This window comes from Enhydra lutris, unplaced genomic scaffold, assembly GCF_002288905.1.
Source record: "Enhydra lutris kenyoni isolate GAN:26980312 unplaced genomic scaffold, ASM228890v2 scaffoldscaffold93, whole genome shotgun sequence".
Taxonomy (NCBI): Eukaryota; Metazoa; Chordata; class Mammalia; order Carnivora; family Mustelidae; genus Enhydra; species Enhydra lutris.
Genome location: NW_019154177.1, coordinates 3,066,594 through 3,091,562, shown reverse-complemented (window position 1 = coordinate 3,091,562; position 24,969 = coordinate 3,066,594). Strand labels below are relative to the sequence as shown.

Here is a 24,969-nt window from a genome sequence, read left to right as displayed (position 1 = left end):
AAGCATTCCTTATAGGTCATTATCACACTTTTTTTTCAGGTTAAGTTTTTTTAGTCTTTGTAAGAGAAAAGAAAAACGGATTTGTCCATGTGCACTTCAGGACTTAAAGCACCGACAGTCTCGGTTCATTACGCAAGGGGAAGGGATGTCAACTTCACTTTCCTGTGTAAAAGATTTTTCCCTGAGTCATGTTGGAGGGACTCTGGACCCTGAGATAATGAGTAACAACGCCCAAATTCAAATATCATATGAAATATCGCTAACCCCGAAACTGTACCCAAGTCAGAAAATGTGGTTTTGGTTTTGTTATTTAATTTTTAACTTCATTTTAAAATGCCCTTGGGTTGTTTGTTCTTCCATTATATGAATTAGACTTGATAGAAACAGAATCATGTTGCTGTTGTGTGGGAAAAATCCAACTTGGCTAACATCTATAATTAATTTTTTTTGACATTTAGTTTATGGATGCATTTTTTTTAAAGATTTTATTTATTTATTTGACAGACAGGGATCACAAGTAGGCAGAGAGACAGGTGGGGGGCAGGGTGTGGTGGGGAAGCAGGCTCCCTGCTTAGCAGAGAGCCCGATGTGGGGCTCGATCCCAGGACCCTGAGATCATGACCTAAGCCAAAGGCAGAGGCTTAACCCACTGAGCCACCCAGGCGCCCCATAATTAATTTTTTTAAACTTGAATATCAGTTGAAATATTTCCTTGATTTTGATGGTAATAGCCACCTTTTAAAAATGTATGTTCTCCTTTTGAAAAGTGTTGTTTTTAAATTACTTTGTTTTTGTCATGTGAATTATTAGAGAAGATGAAGGGCAAGTTTCTCCTTTGATAGGGTTCAAATTATCCTGAGTTGTTTTCCTAAGACTGTAAACAGCTGTTGTTAATAATCAGTGGGATGACAATGCCACATGATGTGGGCTGTGATTCTGGGTACTATGTCAGAGGATTTCAGTGCACCATCCTATCGTGAGCATAGGAAGCCTGTTGTTTCCAGTCTAGGAGGCTGGGAGGGGCCTCAGCAGAGGACATACACCTCCCGTGCACACTCAGTTACTCAGGAAATACGAAAGCAGCTGTCAAGCAAACACATCAGATGAGTTTAAATCCTGAAACAAAAGACTTTCCTAAATAGTCATGGTTATTCTCTGGAGCTTGGCTGCTTTTGCAAACATAATTAAAAAAAAAAAAAGGTTTTATTTAGTTATTTGAGAGAGAGAGAGAGAGCACACATGAGCAAGGGGTGGGGGCAGAGGGAGGGAAAGAAGCAGACTCCCCACTGAGTGGGGAGCCCAATGCGGGACTCTATTCCAGGACCCTGAGATCATGACCTGAGCCGAAGGCAGCCGCTTCACTGACTGAACCACCCAAGCGCCCCTCAAGCATACTTGAAACCATGAATGCTGTATTGTTACGTCTGCTTAGAACCTTACATTTTCAATCATGATTCTGGCAAATCCTTTTTTCTGCCAGTCAAACTCCTGTCTAGCCTCACTGTCCCTATAGTGAATGGGGTCATGAAGCTCACAATGGGACCTCATCTCTGAGTTTGGCTTCTATGGGCAAAGCAGCAAGGTGTGTCTCTGTCGGCTACACAACGCAGCCAGTTACATGCTGGGTTGCTACAGATGAGATACTCCTTGCCTTTTCCTTAGACGTGGCTTTCTGCCAGTCTGCTTTCTGGCTTCATTGGCTCCTATTTTAGCAACCCCAGTACCAGGAGTTCAGGGCTAAAAGTGCAAAATCGTATCCTATTTAGGATAGCATCCATAGGAAAAACAATACAATGGTGACAAATACAATTTTTAAGAGTAGATATGGAAGAAAATTAGGAATGCTAATGGAATGACATGTTGTCTGCTTCCAGATAGGATAGTAAACAAAGGAAAGTGGCTGTTTGTAATGTATCATAGCTATCAAGTAAGTAAGATAGTGCACATTTTCTGACCAGCATGAGTAATAAAAATATATCACACTGAGTTTTTATCCAGGGACTTGGAACAAACATATTTTACTTGTTGATGCTCACTTATTTAGAGATCATCGAAAGAAGCAGGAATAAATCATAAAACTAAACAAAACCAAGAAGCATACTTTGCCTACAATAGAAAAACCGATAAATGAAAAGTCAATTGCTGTCATCATTATTATTAATACCTCTGAACTGTCATGTAATGATATTCATAACTGAAAGTTATTAAAAATCTAATTTACCCAAAAAAATAAAATATAATTACATTAAAAAGTTAGAGGTAATAATCTATGTCAAGGAAATAGCTTGACAAGATTACTATGTGCAATTCAACAAAATAAAAAGGAAAAGCATTCCTGGGAAACTGAGACTAAAACTAAATTCAAATTAATTTCAAGCTAAAGAGTATCTATAAAACCTAAGGACAAACATTCCACTCAAAGGTGAACCCCCTGTAAAAATTAGGTACATAAAAGGGGTGCTGTTCACCCCTCTCTTCACCAGCGTGTTAGAAGTTGCAACCAATACAATAACACAAGAAAGAAACGTGAAATGATTGGAAAAGAAGTAAACCTATAATTATTGATAGGTGATATGATTGTCTACATGGGAAAACTAAAATTTTATTCATAAGTTATTATAAGTCATAAGCCTTCAGCAAGTTTGACAGATATAAAAGTGACTTTTAAAGTTAGATTGCATTTTTAGGTACCAGCCTGAAACAAAAAACGATCTTATAAAAAGTGCTGTAATTCAGAACAACAATAAAAGTACATAGTAGCAACAAAAGGAAATAAGACCTAGGAATAAATCTAACAAAAATACGGCACATCTTTATGTAGAAAATTGCAAAACTTTACTGCAAGGTATTAAACTAGAACTAAATGCTAAGTATAGAGACATAACATTTTCATGGACAGCAACATTCAGAAATGTAAAACTCTCAGGTCTCCCTAGAGAACCCATAGATTTAACACAATTCCAATCAGTATTCCAGCATGATTTTCCATAGAACTTGCTAGCTGGGGACTCCTGGGTGGCTCAGTCGGTTAAGCAGCTGCCTTCAACTCAGGTCATGATCCTAGCATCCTGGAATCGAGTCCCATATCAGGCTCCTTGCTCGGCAGGGAGCCTGCTTCTCCCTCTGCCTGCCGCTCTACCTGCCTTTTTAGTGATTCCTTTGGATGGGGTCACTTATTTAACACTAAATATGTACTGGGCACACTTCTGAACACTTTACATACAATAACATTTTTGCTGCTCACTCACAGCAAACCTCTCTGGAAGGTACTATTACTATGCCCATTTTACAGAGAGGTTAAATAACTTGCTGGTAAGATATAGAATTGGGAATCTAATCACCCAGGGAGTCTGGGAATATTTGTCATTTCTAAGAAAACTTTGTTTTTCATGTTTCTGATTCTTGTTGTAAGAATATTTATAACATTCTGGGGGGATGGGTGAAATAAGTGATGGGGATTAAAGAGTACATTTCTCATGACGAGCACTGAGTAATGTATGGAATTGTTGAACATTGTTGAATATCATACAGTGAAACTAATATAACTGTATGTTAACTGTACTAGAATTTTAAAAAATTTAATAAAAAAAAGAATGCTAGGGGCGCCTGGGTGGCTCAGTGGGTTAAAGCCTCTGCCTTCGGCTCAGGTCATGATCCCAGGGTCCTGGGATCGAGCCCCGCATTGGGCTCTCTGCCAGCGGGGAGCCTGCTTCCTCCTCTTTCTCTGCCTGCCTCTCTGCCTACTTGTAATCTTTGTCTGTCAAATAAATAAATAAAATCTTTTTAAAAAAAATTAAAAAAAAAGAATGCTATTCATCAAATATTTCTGTTATTTATTTATCTAATTTAAATATTTATACTAATACTCATTTTTTTGAGGAGGACACTAGTTTTTCTATTAACTTTGCTGCTCTATCTTTAAGGTTGTTGAATTGTACTTGCTTAATGATTTTTGTTGATGGTGTTGAGTTACCAAATGGAAGAATATATTTCTACAGCCGAAGTGTGAATTACTACTTACATGTGGGTTAAAGGGCTTCCGGATTCCTATAGCTTGTCTTGGGAGAGGAGGGTAGATATTGGATGTGCCCCTGGGCCTGGTGTGTGAAACAGTGGCATTTCAAATCTTATCTGAAACATTTTTATTAGTCCTCAGTGACCTTGTCAGTCATTTAAAGTAAAGCTAGATTTCATTATCTTAGAGAAAAATGCAAAGGGTAGCTTCCCTCTATCTTCTTTTTTCTTTTGTTCCTTTGCACTCTGCTAATCTTTATGGAGATAAGGAGTTTGCCTCAGGCTTGACTTGGCTTCTTTCAGTTTCCAAAATCTATATTAAAGCTTTCCATGTGGGTCAATCCCTTTTGATCTTTCCCTCTCCCGCTCAGATTCTCACTTCTTTCCTCAGTGCTGAATCAGGATGAGTGAGATCATAGACTTCTATTGTTGCTACAAAAGAGGATTAGGGGCCAAACTCATTTACTGGCCATTGCACTGCAAGGCTAAATTTTGATTGTATTCAGTTAGTTGTGGCCTCTTGTTGTCAGACACTTGTGCTTCTAAGTGACAGGAATCCAACTGAAATGGTTTTGGCAGGCGAGAATTCTACCACTGAACCACCAATGCCTGAAATGGTTTTGGAAGAAAAGAAGAAGACAAGGTGAAGATTGAGATATGCCACAGACAGTAAGGAGGTTGTTGCAGGAACAAGCCCAGTTCCGGACACACAGACTGTATCTAAATCTCTCCCAGCCAACCACAACACAACAAAATAGGACACACTCATTTTTGCTGTTTTCTTACGTTTCCCTTCCTTTTCTAAGTTTTCTCCAAGAGGCAACAGACATGTATGCAGGCCGTTCTGGAGTCTCATTCTTCATATCCATAAAAGAATGAAAAAGCAACTGTGGTCAAGCTCCAGGTCTGAAATCCCAAGAAAGAGTGGGATTTTCTCCGGACGGGAGATGGTGCTACCATTTGACCCAAAGCATCAAGTGGTCTGATTGGCTGTTGCCATTATCCCAAGATTCTTCAATGTCACTCCTCTCGGGTAAAATCAATTTAGTGCCTCATGAACAGCATGTATGGCTGTTTTGTTTTGTTTTGTTTTTAATAACAAAGTAGGATAAAATAGATTGAAATGAGAGGGCATCGTGCTTAAGCTTACTGCGTAAAGATTTTTTTGTGAAATTTTGATTTTGAAACACGTACATATATCTGTAGAATGAACCTGTATATTAGTATTTCATCACTGTAAAAATGTGTATTACTTATTGTAGGTCAAAAGGGTTGAAATTTTCTTTCTAGTATACACATTTTACAAGTCTTAATTTTTATTATAATGCCTCTGCTTTATTTAGTCTCCCAGATTAATGCTTTTGTATAGCATTTCAAAAAAGGGCAGCCTGGAGTAGATCTTGAAAGTTCTCACAAGAAAAAAATACTTTTTTTGTAACTTTCTATGAGGATAGGTGGTAACTAGAGTTATTGTGACAATTACTTCACAATGTATAAAATATTGAACCAATATGTTTTATACCTTAAACCAATATAATGTTATATGTCAAATGTAATTCAAAACATTTGTGAATTCATTAAAATTCAATTTGTTCGTATAAAAATAATAAAATAAAGTTTTAGAACAACAACAAAAAAGGCCAAACTAAAAAATTATTGCTTAATCTAAGGGCACCTGTGTGGCTCTGTCAGTTAAGCGTCGGACTCATGATTTCAGCTCGGGTCATGATCTCAGGGTTGTGAGATAGAGCCCTACATCAGGCTTTGCACTAGGCATGGAGCCTGTTTAAGATTTCCTCTCTTCCTCTGCCCCTCCCTGTCTGTGCTCACTTTCAAATAAATAAATAAATAAATAAATGAAACAAAACAAAAATAATTGCTTAACCACATACATCCTGCATTTCACAGATATTGTGTCTTTTACAGCTGTAAGGTTTGTGGAGACCTTACATGGAGCGAGTCTATTGCTGCCATTTTTCTAGCAGCATTTGTTCCCTTGGTGTCTTTGTCACATTTTGATATTTTTGCAGTATTTCAAAGTCTTTCATTATATGTATTTGTCATGGTGATCTGTGATCAGTGATTACTGCTCATTGAAAGCTCAGATGATGGCTAGCATTATTTACCAATAGAGTATTTTTTTTAAAAGATTTTATTTATTTATTTGACAGAGAGAGAGAGAGAGATCACAAGCAGGCAGAGCAGCAGGCAGAGAGAGAGGAGGAAGCAGGCTCCCTGCCGAGCAGAGAGCCCGATGCGGGGCTCAATCCCAGGACCCTGAGACCATGACCTGAGCCAAAGGCAGAGGCCTAACCCTCTGAGCCACCCAGGTGCCCCGACTATTTTTTTTTTTAAATTAAGGTATGTACATTGTATTTTTAACATAATGCTACTATATACCTCATAGACTACAGTATAGTGTAAACACAAATTTTATGTGCTGGGAAAACAAAAATTACTTGACCCCCTTGATTGCGATATTAATTTTTTTATGGTGGTCTGGAACTGAAACTGCAGTATCTCCAAGGTGTGCCTGTAATTGATTTTTGTTACTCTAAGGATTAATGGCAAGATATATCCATTTCTCCCCTGGACTCCAGATTTGCACTTTTCACCCCAGATCAGGATGATGAAGCAGCTATAGTAGCATCTTGTCCAAGGCCATGTGCATCATCGATTCCTTTTGCCATGGGTCTTTGAGTGGATCACTGGTGCACTTCCCACCTGGCATATTACCACAGGTGACTGCCATTACCTCCAGGCCATTCCAAAGGCCATATGCTTCCTACAGCCTGGAGAGCTGGCCAAGCAGGCAATATCTGAGGGCCCCGGTAGCATCAATAAGTACACCAGCTGCAAATGAGTTCCTTTGATCAGAAATTGAATATCATAAACCAAAGATACTTTTTAGAACCATCCTAGTTTTTTAAAAGTTAAAGTTCGGGGCGCCTGGGTGGCTCAGTGGGTTAAGCCTCTGCCTTCGGCTCAGGTCATGATCTCAGGGTCCTGGGATCGAGCCCCGCATGGGGCTCTCTGCTCAGCAGGGAGCCTGCTTCCCCCCTTTCTCTCTGTCTGCCTCTCTGACTACTTGTGATCTCTCTCTCTCTCTGTCAAATAAATAAATAAAACATTAAAAAAAAAGTTAAAGTTCTATTTAATGTCTTTTTCACTAATAATTCATTGGTTTTCATTTGCCCAGTCAACTAGTAAATGAACACAATTTCTTTTTTCAGCTTTAATAGCTTTCCTTATGAGGAAATAGGTTGTTTGCAGTGCAGTTTTTTATTTTCCAAGGTTGTATAGTAAGTATTAAGTGTATGTGCTCCATAAGTGGAGCATGTGCTCCACTTATGAAATGATGGTCTCTATCCTTTACTTTTTTCAAAAAAAGATTTTACTTATTTATTTGGCACAGAGAGAGAGGGAGAGAGAGAGTGCACACAGGCAGGGGAAGCAGCAGAGTTGGGGGGAGAAGCAGGATCCCCACTGAGCAGGGAGCCTGATGTAGCACTCGATCCCAAGACCCCGAGATTATGACCTGAGCTGAAGGCAGAGGCTTAACCCACTGAGCCACCCACATGCCCTCTATCCTTTACTTTTTGATTAGAGGCTGTAAATATCATTTTGTGCAATGTTTACACCTTTTCTTCAGTGTTTAAATACCATCATAATATTCTCAATCTTTTATGGTATCTCATTTTAAGCTGTTTCCTAATAGCCCAATAATATAACAAAAAACTATACATATTTCAAAATTTTCCAGTTTACTGGGGTTTTCAGTCAGTACTGGAGACATTGGGGTCTTGGCCCAGGTCTCTTGTTTTCCAAGATCATTCTCCTCTCCCAGATCAAAGAGTTCTTGCTCAATCTAAGGGTAGCCCAGTTTCTGCCAACAGTTGATTGCGGGTGGGTGGATGGAGCTATGATCCAGATGAAGCCACGAGAACAGCAACATTCCTCACAGACTTCCATTAAGGAGGTCAGTCTCTCTCAAACGCTCTTCAGAGCACTCTTGATAGAGGCCACACTCAGTGACCTACTAGTGTGGAACTTCCAGGTTGCCTTTTGCTTCCTGAGTGGATCATGCCAAGCATTATTACTATCCAATCATAGTTAATTTCAAGCAACTCATTTACATGTAGTAATTCTTTGCTTTTCATCCAGAGATTGGGTGGCACCGATACCTCATTTGAATACAGCAACTATAACAACTATATTTGATACCACTTGGTATCAAATGTCATCATTCTCTTTACTGAGTAGTGGGAGGCTGGATTCATGATGCCTGGGTCTTTATTTAAGGATATTAGTATCTCTATAAATGACTCTAAGAGAGACTTTTTGTTATCTCTAAAAAGGACTCCAAGAAAACTTTCACCAAAACTCAGAAGATTTGCAGGAGAGATGCTCTAAAGTGAAATAATTGTCCATCTAGTTTAATAAAATCTTGAAACAGGTGTACCCCAACATGGGCATTTCATCCAATGCCATGTGTGTTGAGAACTATTTTGTCAGATATATCTTCAAGCACACAATAGGGGATACATCCCACCTGGCTCATTACAATGGGTGTTGGACCAATTGTCTGTGTGCCTGCTCCTGCCTGTGGAATTGACTAAGCAAGCTATATCTGAGGACATCAAGGCCATTACCAAGTACCTCAGCTCTGTACAAATGAGCTGCTGTTAAGAGGACTTGAAGACTTAAGACAAAATTTCTTTTTAGAGCCATCAGCATTTTCCGTTCATAGTTATCAATTTGTATTTCTTCTTTTTTAAGCTTTTATTTATTTATTTGAGAGAGAGATTGCTGAGCAAGAGCATTGAACTCTGAGGAGAGGAAGAAGCAGGCTCCCCGTGGGCAGGGAGCCTGATGTGGGACTCAGTCCAGGACCCAGGGACCATGACCTGAGCCGAAAGCAAATGCTTAACTGACTGAGCCACCCAGGTGCCCCTGTGTTTGTATTTCTAATACAAATATCTTTGATGTTACCTCTTTGTGGACTGTCCAGGATCTTGTAAAGTTGACATACTTAGTAAAACTTTTATCCTTTCTATTTAAAAAAAAAAACTTTTACTTATTAATTTGTTTTTAACATAATCTTGATACCCAGTATGGGGCTCAGACTCATAACCCCTGAGATCAAGAGTCAGATGCTCTATGGACTGAGCCAGCCTATCATTTCTATCTATCATTTCTACTTTAAAATGTCTGTTATCTTACCTGGTGTAAAATTAACTTATCTAGGTGCAAATATAATAAGGGATTTTTCCATCCTATTTTCTCACCATTTTTCTGTGTAGGGATGCTATTGATATTTGTCATGTTGTATTTGACTGCTCTGCTGAATTCTATCATTTCAGTCTGTTGGGTTTTCCTCGAGGGTTTTCCAGGTAGCAAGCTGTCAAGCAGTCAGGTGGTCTCTAAGCAGCAGCCCAGTGACCCTGCCAGGCACGCTCCCCACATTTTCATGTATTTGGTCTGGAGGAAGACAATAAGCCCCAATGGATTTGAACAGTTCATTGCTGATACAGTTGCCAGAGATGAGATCAACATGGGGTCATCGACCTGTTTTCCTAGTTTCACAGGCTAGGTCCCACAGACAGGGACCTGGAAGGACCAGATGGCAAATGACACAAGTGTGGTGGGTTGGTCTGTCATTGAAGAACCAACTAAGTTGTGACTGAGCAAGTTTATAGCCTGCATCTGTACCCAAAACATAGAGATAGAAAGTCCTACGCCTCACAGAAGCCTCCCACAGTACAGGTAACTTCGATGTAGACAGTGTTGGCAGGGGAGTGGCTGATGAGAAATGGCCTGAGACAGTTCCTCATGAATGCCTCTTGGCATGTTCCAGGGAGGACTACAGGGCAATCTGCTAAGATGAATCAGAATGTAGCTGAGCCCCAGCTAAGCCCCACCTTTGTGGCCCATGAGGGGATGTGCTAAGTCACCAGGGTGCCAACGGTAGAATCACTCTTCTAGACCAACTATGGGATTATTTTGCCTTATTATTTTCAGTGGTTAAGTTTCTTTTCAAAAATACGTTGTCAAGAGGACATACAAATGGCTAACAGGCACTTGAAAAAATGTTCCACATCACTAACCATCAGGGAAATGCAAATCAAAACCACAATGAGATACCACCTTACGACAATTAGAATGGCAAAATTTAACATAACAGGAAACAAGTGCTGGTGAGGATGTGGAAAAAGGGGAGCCCTCCTACATTGTTGGTGGGAATGCAGGCTGGTGCAGTTACTCTGGAAAATAGAGTATGGAGGTTCCTCAAGATGTTAAAAATAGAGCTACTCTACGACCCAGAAATTGCAGTACTTGTATTTATTTCAAAGATACAGACATAGTGAAAAGAAGGGGCACATGCACCCCAGTGTTCATAGCAGCAATGTCCGTGATAGTCAAACTGTGGAAGGAGCTGAGATGCCCTTCAATAGATGAATGGATAAAGAAGATGTTGTCCATGTATACAATGGAACATTACTCAGCCATCAGAAAAGATGAATACCCACTATTTGCATCAACGTGGATGGAACTGGAGGGGATTATGCTGAGTGAAATACGTCAAGCAGAGAAAGACAAGTATCATATGGTTTCACTAATATGTGGAACATAAGGAATAGCGTGGAGGACCATAGGTGAGGGGAGGGAAACTGAATGGGAAGAAATCAGAGAGGAAGACAAACCATGAGAGACTCTGGACTCTGGGAAACATACTCAGGGTTACAGAAGGGAGGGGAGTGGGAGGACGGGGTAACCGGGTGATAGGCATTAAGGAGGGCATGGGTGGTGATGAACACTGGGTATTATACGCAACTAATGAATCATTGAACATTACATCAAAAACTAATGATGTGGGGCGCCTGGATGGCTCAAGCGTAAAGCAGCTGCCTTTGGCTCAGGTCATGATCCCAGGGTCCTGGGATCGAGCCCCACATCAGGCTTCCTGCTCAGTGGGAAGCCTGCTTCTCCCTCTCCCACTCCCCCTGCTTGTGTTCCCTCTCTTGCTGTATCTCTCTCTGTCAAATAAAATTTTTTAAAAATCTTAAAAAAAAAACTAATGATGTACTATATGCTAGCTTATTGAACATGATAATAATAAATAAATTTTTAAAATGCATTGTCTAATAGTTGGATATAGTGATTAAAAATAGTAGTAATAGTGGATTTGAGTTTCTCAAATATAATACACAGACGCACAGACTGAATTTGACATATGTTACTAACAGGCTTTAATTAAAATTAAATATAAAATATTAGCAACTACCCACTTAGCAACTACCAAATGACACGTGATTCTTTTCTTCTTTAATTAGTATCATGAAATACATTCATGGTTTTGACCATCAGCAACAAGAGGAGCCAAACCAATGGGATAATATCATGAAATTGCTTTTGAAAAAGGCAAAAACACTTTTTTTTGGAAAGAGGCAAAACTCTTCTCAATCTAGAATTCTATATACAGCTAAACTATAAGGGGATGAGATAAAGATCTTTTTAGACAAAGGCTGCAATTTTTGATGACTCACAGAAAGAAGGATGTTTAAATTAATGTATAGTAAGAGAAAACAGCAAGACTATATTCACCATTCAGATTTTAGAAATCTAAAAGTCTGATGACACACTATTGGTAAGAATGTAGGGAAATAAGGAGGGCCTTGGAAGTAGTAGTCATGATTAACTTCAGAAAAACAGTAGGAAAATAAGGAAACCTTGAGTAGCAAGCAAATCTCCCATTTCATGCCCTCAGCTGGATTCATAGCCACAGAGGCAAATAGTGGAGAGCTGTGCCCATAAAAATGAAATTAGGAATGCTCTGATGTGTCTCCAAGCTCTTTAATAAGACTAGCTCTAAAAAAACCAAACCAAAACAAAACCAAAAAAACAAGACTAGCCTTTTTGGTCTTTAACCGTAAACTTGTCTTTTTTTATGTTATTTCGACAAAGAGCAAAAATCCATCCTCTGACTGGATTTTAAGCTTCCTCTCTACCTCTCCCTTGTTCTCCGTGTATCTTCCCATGACAGAGTGAGATTAAGAACAAAGTTAATCTCATCATAAGGAGGAGGAGGGTCAGGATGGCAGGCCAAGGTCATTTCACTGGCTCTTGTATTGGGAGTGGTTTTCATGGTGTCAAGTGAAAGGCCGGGGCTCCTTTATCAGGTGTATGTGGACACACGGTGCAGAAAGCCATGTTGGACCAGCTTCAGGACAGAAAGCAACTAGGGTGGAAGAACAGACAGGACAGAAAGGACAACAAATGAATGAACACAGCTCCACAGACCACATGCCTGGAAGTCAAGCTTTGTACCTCATTGGCTCCCATTTTCTCTCCCATTTCTCTGCCTCTCTCCCGCCCTCTCCCTCACTTTCCTTTCCCTCTTTACTCTCGCTCCCCCCCCCCTTCTTCCCCCACAATCCCAGACTCTCATTTCTGTTGTTTTTTTACACATCACTTTCCTTCTCTTAGTCTCCAAGCAGGAAAAACCTTTTGCCTGGCAGTCTGGACCCTTACCCTTGAATCTTCACCATAAGACAAGAAAAAGTGTTCAGTCCAGGCTCCAGATCACAGAGTCTCATGAAAGACTCTTACTGGCCCAGCATCCCCAACTCTTGGACCTAATACCAGGGCTGGGGCATTAGGTAGAGCTCTCCCGTGAGCTGAGCCTGCCTGATATACATCTGTGGTCACCTGCATCTGGAGTGTCCTGGCTAGCTGTTACCATAGATCCAGAGTAGAGTGAGGAAGGAATCTTGACACACCAGTGAAATCAATTTGCATGGCTATGAAGAACCTTCTGGGAAAATGAAATATAATAGGATACACCAAGGCTTTATTCAATAGAACTGAAAATCTCAGAGTATATCTTATGTAATAAAGGTGTTGTTCAATAAATATTTTTGTTTCTGGGCACCTGGGTGGGGCAGTTCGTTAAGCATCTGACTTTTGATTTCGGCTCAGGTCATGATCTCAGGGTGGTGAGATAGAGCTCCGCGTGGGGCTCAGCATGGAGTCTGCTTAAGATTGTCTTCCTGGGGCGCCTGGCTGGCTCAGTGGGTTAAAGCCTCTGCCTTCGGCTCAGGTCATGATCTCAGGGTCCTGGAATGGAGCCCCGAGTCAGGCTCTCTGCTCAGCAGGGAGCCTGCTTCCCTTCCTGTCTCTCTGCCTGCCTCTCTGCCTGCTTGTGATCTCTCTCTCTCTCTCTCTCTGTCAAATAAATAATTAATTAAAAAAAAAGATTGTCTTCCTCTCCCTCCATACCCCTCTCTCAAAAATAAATAAATCCTTAAAAAATAAATATTTTTATTTCAGTTACATTTGTGTTTATGAGTCTCTTTTGATGGAAATAAAACACTGTATTTCTTACTGTGTGATATTGTCAGGAAAGTTTTAAAAAATCTTTTGCACATAGTTTTTATGCTTCACTTATGTTAATACTTTCCCACATTTCAGGCACTTATAACGTATTCTTCACAGGAAATGGTGCCATTTTTATTTAGTCTTTCAAAAAGGTTATGTTATCAATGATTGCTCAATCATGTAACCTTTTTGCTTGCATTGCATACATTGGTGTAATGCACGTATATACTGGTTTCTCACTCTATTTTTAAACTTTAAACTTTGCTTTCATTTTGTTTCTTACCCAATTCATGTGTCTATATGCCCATTGCTACATTCTGTCTCTTTATTCTACCACCTACCTCAATTTATTTTGTGGTCAAAGGATGGGAAATAAAAATAATATATTTTTCTCATCAATGGCTCACACCTGTTCTCTGAGAAATTCAGCTTCAAGAACTTTATTTTGACACGACTGCAATAGAGATACCCCAAATCACACGTTTCCAAATTGGTCTTTTGTTTATTTGTCTTCTTGGAATATATCTAAACAAGCATGTTTCTCTCCTATACTGCAGTTTTTATGAAATTCTGGGTGTACTTAAGAGGTTGCCTTGGAAAAATATTTAATTGATTCTTAGTCACACATTGTATCAGTTTTTATTATTTCTGAAAATCCATAGGCAACTTAAAATTGGTAGAGTTTTAGAACTCTCCTCGGTTGTTAGAAGACCTGTCACGTTACCCATAGTTTTTTCCAGCTTTGAGATATAATTGACATGCAACATTGTGTAAGTTTAAGTACAACAGCATGATGATTTGATATACATATATATTGTGAAAATATTACCACAATAAGATTAGTTAACATTCATCACCTCATATAATTATCATTTTGTGTGTTCATGTAGTAAGAACATTTAAGATCTACTCTTTTAGAGACTTCAAGTATATATAACAGTATTGTTTTGTTTTTTAAAGATTTTATTTATTCATTTGTCAGAGAGAAAGAGCACAAGCAGGGGGAGCCGCAGGCAGAGGGAGAAGCAGGCTCCCGGCTGAGCAAGGAGCCCAATGAGAGATTTGATCCCAGGGCGTTGGGATCATGACCTGAGCCAAAGGCAGATGCTTCCTGACTGAGCCACCCAGGCGTCCCAGGTATTGATAACTAGAGTCACCATGCTGTGTGTTAGATCTCCAGAGCTTATTCATCTCATAACAGAGAGTTTTTAACCCTTTCACCGATGTCGTCTTTTTCCCATACCTCCAGCCTCTGGCAACCACCACTCTACTCTTTCTATGAATTTGGTTTTTTAAGATTCCACATATAAGTGAGATTATACAATTCTTGTCTTTTTGGGTACATCTCAATTGTATATGATCAATATCCTGTAATTGCCACCTCTACGTGGCTTGCAGATACATGTAATTTTCTGGATATAAATTATACTTCAACAAAAATTATTTTAAATGAGATAATTATTACTAACTGTCCTCTAAGGACTTGTCAGCTCTAAAATTCAGAATTCTTCAGTACTGAATATCACATATTTTGAAACAAAAGCTCCATTGTAAATATGATCGATTATTTTGAACATGTAACACTTTCACATGGTTTGAAATTCAAACCTACAAGAACAGATAACAAAAAGCAAGCAAACGAAATAAAAACAAACAAATTCTGCTTAGTTGTGTTCTCCAGTCCTTTAATTCCTTCTTGAAAAAGCCAGAGTAATGACTCCTTGTAACTTTCAAAGACAATTCAAAGTATTTTTTCCTTTTTAACAGAGAGGACTGTATGCTATCTCTTTTTCAGTAAATTAATATACATATATTTTTTCTTTTTATTGCTACTTGAAATAAATTTGGGAAATAGAAAAAAATTGCCCAATATTCATCATCCTAACACACCAAAAATTGTCAACTATATGCATTTTCCTTGCTGGCTTTTTTTACCCCACTCATTTTTTGTTTGTTTGTTTGTTGTGGTTTTTTTGGGTTGGAAATCACAGGGTAGAAGAAATTTAAGGCAAGTACTTTAAGATGTTTCCTTTCTCTTTTATTACAAAACTTTGAGAGTGCCAGGGATTCTTTTTTTTTTTTTTTTAAAGATTTTATTTATTTATTTGACAGACAGAGATCACAAGTAGGCAGAGAGAGAGAGAGAGAGAGAGAGAAAGGGAAGCAGGCTCCCTGCCAAGCAGAGAGCCCGATGCGGGGCTCGATCCCAGGACCCTGGGATCATGACCTGAGCCGAAGGCAGAGGCTTTAACCCACTGAGCCACCCAGGCGCCCTAAGAGCGCCAGGGATTCTTGAAATATTCATAGTTGGTCACTATTCAAAATATTGTTATCCCACATCCATTTGGTGTCAGGCTATTTGTTAAGAACCGAGAAGAAAAACATGGCTACCACCCTCTAGGAGATTACCTTCAGGCAGAAAAACTGAAGGTGCAGAGCTTTAAAATAAGATGTGACAAGACTATCTAGGATGACTGATTTGCCTGGCATCTAGGGGAGGGGGTGTTTGCTAAGAGTTTTCCACATGGGAAAGCACATGCAATGGGAAATAAATATGAAAGACTGGCTGGCTTGGGATTCAGGGAGAATATTTGACTCCTGGAGAGTCCTGGGGTTTGATGCCTACAAAGAACTAAGGTTTGCAGGTGCTTCTGGAAACATGAGATGATGGCAAGCAAGGAAGATAGAAGTCTAGGGAACAGAGGCTAGTTGGAAGCCAATTAGACATGCGGAGAGGGAAAGAGAGCTGCAGTATCTCAGGGTGTAGATGGCAATGCTGAAATCAGAGTATGAAGAGGACAGCGGCAGAAGCTATGAAACCCTTCCACGGGGCAATGGGACGATGACCCTGGAATTGCTGAGCCAGCAGCAGGGACATGTTCAGTGCCAAATTATATAATGGAAAACAAATCAGATATTGCTGGAGAAAAGCCCAAACCTAGAAAAGAGAGGTTTTTTTTTTCTTTTTTTTTTTAAGATTTTATTTATTTATTTGACAGAGATCACAAGTAGGCAGAGAGGCAGGCAGAGAGAGAGAGGGGGAAACAGGCTCCCTGCTGAGCAGAGAGCCTGATGCAGGGCTGGATCCCGGGACTCTGGGATCACAACCTGAGCCAAAGGCAGAGGCTTTAACCCACTGAGCCACCCAGGTGCCCTGAGAGTTTTTAATAGTAAAGCAGACAAGAGAACCCAGTCACCCTACGAGGGTGCTGAGGTCCCTTCCATGCTCCAGGAACTCTGGAGAGTTGGTCATGGTGGATCTCAGCATAGAGCCTGTTCACTTCACAGGATAGTCAGGCAACTGCCCTCTGAGAGTGGTTCCTTCCAAATGTGGCTGCTGGTTTAGTTAGGGCTCTCGATAAACTGATCCACTGGGGACTTACTTATTTTAGGAAAGAAATGGAGCAATATGCTAGGTAAGTGGGGGTTAGTCTCAGGCTGCCTCCCAGACACTCTTCTGGGGCACACCTAGAAAGTGTGCCCACTCTGGTTACTTGGTACCCCGTTGTGTTTTGAAAACTTTTAATTAATCAGTCTGATTAGCCTTTATTTGAAGTCAAATGCCAAATAACAACCTTTTGTCTTGTAAGTGGGACCATTTTAACTAAAGCCTTAGATGAAAGTTTCTCCTAGCACTTTGGACTCTTCTGTAAGTTCCCGTAAAACAGGAGGCACGCACTAAGAAGGCTCTCAGCCCCCTACATGAAAAGCTAGTAACTTCCATAATGATGTCTACTTATGTGTCTCTCAAAATTATGGCTATCTTCAATTTCTGAAAGGCACCATTTCGCATCTTCCAAGATTTCCTGATCAGTAAGATCCAAGCAGACTGCTTGCATTCTACATCTTACCCCATGATCCTATCTCTGTGGCCTCATTGTTTAATGAAGGTAATAATGTTCCCTTGGAACTGGGTGGGTTGTTGTGAGAATTAACTGGCTTAGAATAAGCACGCCATAAATGTTGGCTATATTATTATATTATTTTTATTATTCATTTTCTCATACATGCTGGTTCTTTTGACTGGAACATACTATTTTTCTTTATGGAGTAATGCTTGTTAACTTTCAGAGCTCGGCTCGAGTCAATGACACTTTTTTTGTTTTAAATGTTACGTTAGTCAGCATACAGTACATCATTAGTGTTTGATGTAATGTTCCATGATTCATTGTTTACATGTAATACCCAGTGCTCCATGCAATCCATGCCCTCCTTAATGCCCATCAATGTCACTTTCTTGATGAGGTCTTTCATGGCCACGTGTTGTTCCCTCCAGACTCTCCTGTCCTTTTATCTTGCATTCCCAGTGCTCACCCTGACTAATTCAGGATTAATGATGGAGTTTACCATTTAACATCTGCCTAAGTACTCTTCCTCCAAACCCTTTCCCCTTCTTCTCTTGCCCTCTTTAGGACTTTACCTAAATATCTCCCTTTCAGTGAGTCCTCCTTCCCTGCTTTATTTTTCTCCTCAAAGATTTTTTTTACCCGTGCCCAGTATGTGGTTTACTTACCGACTGCCTTGCTCTCTCTCTTTGGACAGGGACTGTATCTGTTCGCTCACTACCCTAGCCTGAGTCGGCTGGCAGCAAGCGGGGGATATATATTTTTGGAATGAGAGTATTAGTCCCCAGTAGGATGTGGACTTCCATGGCAAGGACAACATTGGCATCACTTGTCATTGTGCCTCCAGCCCATCACCCGGAGACACATAGAAATGGCTCAAAGCGCACATGAGTGAAGAACAAAAAAGATAAGCCCATCCAGACGCCAGGCTATAGGACAACTGATCTTTTTCTGAAAGGACACAGAGAGCAGCAACCTGAAGACGAAGGCTAATCTTGAGAAGGAACTCAAATTACTGTTGAACTCAAAAATACTGATAATAATTGACTTGGAAGAAACAGATGAATAGTGATGATATCTGCAAGAAAGAAAGAGTTTCTCAATTTCATAGTCACTTACAGATAGTTTTCTAGGTCACTAATCTGAACCTGTTTGACACATTTTGGTTCTTCCCTATATCTGTGCGTGAAGCCAAAGACCCATTTATGTCCAGCCTTGGAATGGCAGCATCTACATGTCCCACACAATGAAATGACTAAGCAGTCATTCCTCTAAGAACCCCAATAAAATTTTAACCCCAATAAAATTCTAAGAACCCCAATAAAATTTATAGCTCCAGATGCCAAATTGGCTTTTTCAAGCTCCTGAGAGATAATAGGGTAACAGGGTTGTAAGTAAGGATACTGGGCACCAATTTCAATGATGCTCAGCCTCTCTGCTTCACTGAAACATCTGTGTCTGTGGCACCCAATTTCTTCACTGGGTTCCCAGGAACTGGAACTAAAAGTGAAGTTGGATCCTTGGACCATTGGGGATGACTCACCCTTAAAACTAAGGGGCACTTTCTGGAACTGAAGAGTCCCATATCAACAGGGAGAGGTTACTCCCTTGCTTTCAGAAAAGTAACTAGACATGACCACTTGGAAAGTGATTTCAACACAAACTGGAAGCCATTACATTCTGGTTGGGGATGTCCATGCACTCAGCAACCTCAGCATACTCATTCACATGAATTAATTATTATGTAAACTGACATCACTTGGGGCAGATCTCAGGTCCTAAGAATTGTGGTGGCATCCAGAGCAGCAAGGGACAGTTCTGAAGAAGAAACCATCGTCACTTCATCTTGGTGAACAGTTGTCTTACTAGAACTGGTTCTCTTCCACAGTAATTAAAAAGGAAACAAAATAGATTTCATATGAACCTATTCCGAGATTTCTTACCCCTTCTTTCTAGTATCGCAGCTTTATATTGGGGAATTATCTCTTCCCCATTGTGTAAGAACATATTGTGATGGTGAATCATGGTGTTCTGACCTCCCTCTGGAGCGGCTCAGTTGAGACATAGCCCATCAGATCTTTAGGCTCTATTAAAGCCAAAGAGTGATCGATCACATGACCTAAATTCCACCAATTAAGTTCTCTCCTGAGACCATAAGTATTGAGGAGAGGGGCTGGAGAATGGAGAATATAGAAGTCAACACCATCAATTTCAGCAATGGAGCAAGCTGCTGTAGCTACCTTTCTTTAGCCTTCACTTTGATCCCTGGAGCAGCTCCATTTCAGTTTCTTTGACTAAATCCACAGAGGCATAAACAATCCAGTTGGTTTCTATTACTACAACCCCCAAATCCTCAGTAACACAAACATTCTTTTTAGTTCTCTATACGAAAAATGGAAATCAATACCATGGACTTCAGAGAATGGACATATTTTTCTCAGGATTTTCCCAAAGGAGTAAGAGTGAATTCCTAAAACTTTGTGAAAGGACTCAAAACAAATACATCTCCTATGAAGCAAGTTATAAAAATCAGAATATGACATTGTACTGAGAGGCAAAAGGGGGTGGGTCCTATGAAAGAGAGACTCTAGTTAATAATGGTATGGAAATTTTTAAAGAAAATCAGGAATAGTAAGCATCAGAATGGATACTGCTTAAAAATAGACCATTTAGGGACGCCTGGGTGGCTCAGTGGATTAAGCCTCTGCCTTCTGCTCAGGTCATGGTCTCGGGGTCCTGTGATCGAGCCCAGCATTGGGCTCTCTGCTCAGCAGGGAGCCTGCTTCCCTTCCTCTCTCTCTGCCTGCCTCTCTGCCTACTTGTGATCTCTGTCTGTCAAATAAATAAAAAATATTAAAAAAAAAAAGACCTTTTATAGAAAGAAGCAGTCTTTAATCTCTTTTGATTGTGTACCACATAAAAGAATTAAAACTTTAGCTATCCTCTTAAACATTTTTAACTGGACATCTAATACTTTTCATCAAAAACATAAATGAGTTTTATAAATAAAACATTAAACATTTTATAAGATGAAATAAGAGGAGAAATGATTATAATTGAACATTTCTGACATGGTTTGTTTTAACAATGGTTTGAACCACCTTATTATAAAATTCCTACCATTTCAATTTATCTGAGAATTTTATCAAATACATCTTGAACCTGGAAAAATATCCTAGCTTTACTTCAAAGAATTGGTTCCCTAACCTGCCCTGTTGCTCTGAATTCAGAACATTCCAACCCTGGTCAACCTTCACCTATAATAAAATACACACAACAGGCAAGGAAAGGCAGGAAACCCAAGAGCTAGGTGAATGTATTAATCATTAACAGGTAATCCCCAGCCCGATACTTGGAATTATCCCTTTGCTCACAAGCAGGAGGTATTTACACTGTAGGCATTGGCTCACAATAAGGTGTGGATGCCTTTCTTTTTTTTAAAGTGGGGAGAAGAATAGTGTGGACGTCAGCATATTTTCAGGCAATTTTAAGAAATAATTTGGAACTTATGTAAGTTGATGAAGAGCTTGGGAAATGTGTCAGTGTGATTCCAGCTTGGAGAAGACAAAGTAAAAGATACAAGGATGACATCAGCAGAAACTGGAAGATAGATACCAAGGTTTTAGGATACAGATAAAAAGATGAGGGATTCTTAATAAATAGAGAAGAATCATTAATTTTTTAAAAAATTGAAGGAAATTCTAAGACCAGTAGCCCAAAAGCAAATTACTCATGATGTTCAAGGCAACATCACATTGAAAGTGATTCACACCTTGGACATCTTGGTGAAAGTATGGCATTTCAGGGAAAAGAGTGAACCCTATCACACCTGCCTACATACACCTGTCCTACAAAAATTAGTTGTCTGACCAGACTTCCTTATTGCATTAGCTACCAGAAGAGACTCGCAAGAAGTCAATACGGATCAGAAAGTTTTGTGAAATGAAATTTTTCCTGGATAACTTAATATTTTACTGTATTGAGCTCCATAATGATAGTGTGGCATATTAAGAAAGAAATTCTCTGCTATTCTGGGACTCAGGGGATTATCCAAGTACTTTTCCAAAATAATCTCTATTGAACTATTTTGAGAAGAAGAAGGGGGAGGAGGGTGGTCATAGAAAAAAAGTCAGTGGCCAGAACTAGGCTAAGGAAAAAATGAGAAGTGCCCAGGGTATGACAATGAAGGGATGCTCACTGTCCTGGGCCAATTCTGTGCTTGCTCAAGCCTGAGAAAGACTATCGCCTTAAATGTTGCTCCTTGGGCCCTGTCCTGCCTCACCCTAGGGGAATTGAATTACATCCAAATCACAGTGATGATTACAATACTTAACAGAATGTAATCCTGGTATGGAAAGGACGGAATGCAACACTAATACATTAACTGCCACAAGTTTAGAGCACAAATTCAGAGAATAGTAATGAAACCAAGGAGACTGAACTTGGGTGAGATGTCCAGGTGTCTCAGTGGCCAGTTTCCTCAGGCATATACGGCAGGAGTCGACAGATGCTTGTTTTACTCCATGAGTTATTACCTTAAGAAATAAAACATTAAGAAAACAATGAATCTAGGGGCTCAACACAGAAAAATGTAAATCTTCCTACAAAGGCAGACTTAGAGGAAAAGTCTTTGGAGGCTTAAGTCCTCTCCATGCTTAAATAAAGGTAGATGAAAACAAATGAACTAAATATTTAAAACAAAACTTATGAGATGTAAAACAAGGAAATAGGAAGTAAGATGATGGAAGGTAAAGCGAATAGATTCTAAAATAAAGGGACAACTGGGGCACCTGGGTGGCTCAGTTGGTTAAGCGCCCCACCCTTGATTTTGGCTCAGGGTCATGAGATCAAGTCCCTTGTTAGGCTCCACACTCAGTGGGAAGTCTGCTTGAGATTCTCTCTCCCTCTCCCTCTGCCCCCTCCCCTCTAAATAATAAATAAATAAGTCTTTTTAAAAAAGAGAGACAACTATCTTTAAAATGAATATATAACTAAGTGGTCTAATGAAGAAGCAGAAAGAAAGCACCCACACCTCATGTCAGAGTCCCAAAGAAAGAAGCTCACCCCTCAGAAACAGAAAAAATGAAATATTATTAAAAGGATTATTTGATAAAGCATTGCAATATCTTGCAAATATGTTTTCAATTATGTATAAAGTGAATGATCCTCCAACATAACATAAATTGTCAAAACTGATGGAAGAAATACATAGAACCCCTTCACTGGCTCATAACCATGAAGGAAATTGGGAGTTATGCCAAGAGTCTCCTCACAATGGCTTTTAGCCTACATAGTTTTACAGGCAATGCTTTCAGGCCCTCAGATAATAAAAGCAGGAATACAATTTCCATCCTATTTTTTTCAGATTATTGGGCACTAAAGAGTTTCTCATTCTTTTCTTGAAATCAGTATAAGCTTCATATCGAGACATTCAGAGCCAATGTCATATACCAATAGGGCAGCCATGTCCTAAACAAACTATTAGTGAATCAAATCTGATGGTATTAAAAGAATACTCAAGGTATACTTTGCTCAACATGAAGAAATGTATTCATATAATTCATACTATTTACGTCAAAAGAGAAAAAGCATTTCATATCATTGTTAGATAGATGCCGATGAACTATTTGAGTGTGAATTATTTGAGTGTGAATTTGAGTGTGAATAGTGATTTAATTCGCATGACTTAATGTTAGAAAAAGCTCTTTAGGGAAGGGGTTTGGCTAGAGATGCTTCCGATCAACTCACAACTGTACCCATTCTGAGCCCCTGGGAAACGTAAATGGTAACCCTTCTTCAAACCATCAGATGGGGAACAGTAACTACAGAGTCCCTGACCCAGACATGTTGTCTGCCATGAATCAGTCATAGCAGCTGCTCTGGATGTGCAGAACCATTGTTTTTACCTCCGAGGCAATGGATGCTTCCAGGGACTTGCGTGGGAAGCCTGAGCTCATTCCTGTTGCTGTTTGGCAACTTAGACTGTGATCCAAAAGCTGACAGCATCAATTCTCCAGCTCCCTTCCCTTCTGCTCTGGTGCTGGAGGGTCCCATGGAAGAGGAGGAAGGGGACGGCCAGGAAGAACGTGAAAGTGGTTCCTTCCTGCCTGCTCCATCGGTCAGACCTAAGCCCAAGACATAAGAGAGGCTTTGAGATGAATGAAACATTGAATGCGCTTTAAGTAAATGTTTTAGTTTTTACCCACATAAATGTACCACGTGCCTGGCACCCAAGTCACAGGAGATACCAGCACCCGAAGAGCCTCCATTACAACCCCCAGCCCGTCACTGCAGCCACCCCCACCCAAGGGGGAAGTCCTGACTTGATTTTTAAGAGGATAAACTAGTTTTGTCTGTTTTGAAAATCTTTACTTAAGTGCTTGAAAGAAGATATTGTTGGTCTTCTTTCACTCATTCCTGCGTCTATGAGATCCATCCATGTTGCACTCTCCTTACTCGCCTTGCTGTGTGAAGAGACCGTTACGGATTTACTCATTCTTCTCTTGGCAGACAGTCGGATTGTTTCCTGCTGGGCTACTCCGAACGTCGTTGCGCATCTTGTTCTGAATGTGCAGGGAGGTTTCTAAGGGACAGGTCTATACTGCAATGTCTACCTCGGGCTTTAGGGGACAGAGCCAAGAGGCTTCCAGAGGCTTCCAGAGGTTCTAATTCGCACTCACACGCAGTGGGTGAGAGTTTCAGTCACTCCACACCCTTGCCAATCTTTATTTCCGTCTTCTCTCACTTTCTCTGTCCATTCTGTTGAAGTGCGTGGTGCTATCCCACGGTGGTTTCCATTTTCATTTCCCTAATGTCTAGTGACGTTGACCAGCGTTTTCATCTTTAGGCCACTTAGAATTTCTCTTTCATGAAGTTTCTGTTCGAGACCTTGGCCCATATTTCTGTGGGGTTGTCTGCCATTTTTTATTCTTTTTTAAAATTATTTTATTTTTATTCTTTTTTATTTTTTTTAATTTGCCCATCCATTATCTGACTCTTCTCTTTTTCTCTTCTTTTTGTTTTCTGCAAACTCCCCTTCTTCTCTATGTTGTAAAATACCCAGAGACAGAGAGAGTTTTCTCATTTTAGCGTCATCCTCAGAGCCTGGCTATCTGTTTTCTTTGAAACACCTGCTCAAAAATACCTGTTGATTTGTGTCAGGAGATTCTCTTCATGTGCTAGGTTAGCCCAAATTTCCGTCCCTGTGGTTCTGTGGGGCTTTTAAAGATGGCGGGAATGTCTCTTCTAGAACAGTTGCAGCGAAACTGGCGTCAGCTCTGTGTATGAACCAGCTCTCACAGCCTGGAGGATGTGTCTTAAGAGGTAGGAACCCCATTTATTTCCTGTTGGAGACAACGATGACTATTTGAGTCCTGGGAAATTAGAAAGAAGGTCAAACGATCTTTTTCAGTCTTGAAAAAGGAACTTCTCTGGTATGCGAGTCATTGTACAGTGTCTTCCATCTTGTTATACCTTCAGTATTCTTCTCCTTATAAATCATGATTTCATTTGAAAGCGCCTCTGTTGTCTCCCTTCAATTTTCATGACATGGTCCAAACTATCTCCTTGTACCTTCTGGAAGTGTTCATCTTGCCTCCCCTTGAGCCTTTCAATTCTGTCTTTTCTCTCCCTTGATGTCTAGTTAACCTCATCCGTTTAATCTCTGCCTGGTCATTTCCCAGTCATTGATCCCCGGAACCTAGCTAAGGAGAAGTAGGTATCTGTTTTGCCT

General features: G+C 40.0%; 1 protein-coding gene across 2 annotated transcripts in view; it reads left to right on the top strand.

The window, feature by feature from the left end:
• LOC111138542 (histone H2B type 1-A) overlaps nt 1-24,969 on the top strand; it is a 364,628-nt gene that overhangs the window by 125,466 nt on the left and 214,193 nt on the right. The window lies entirely within an intron of this gene.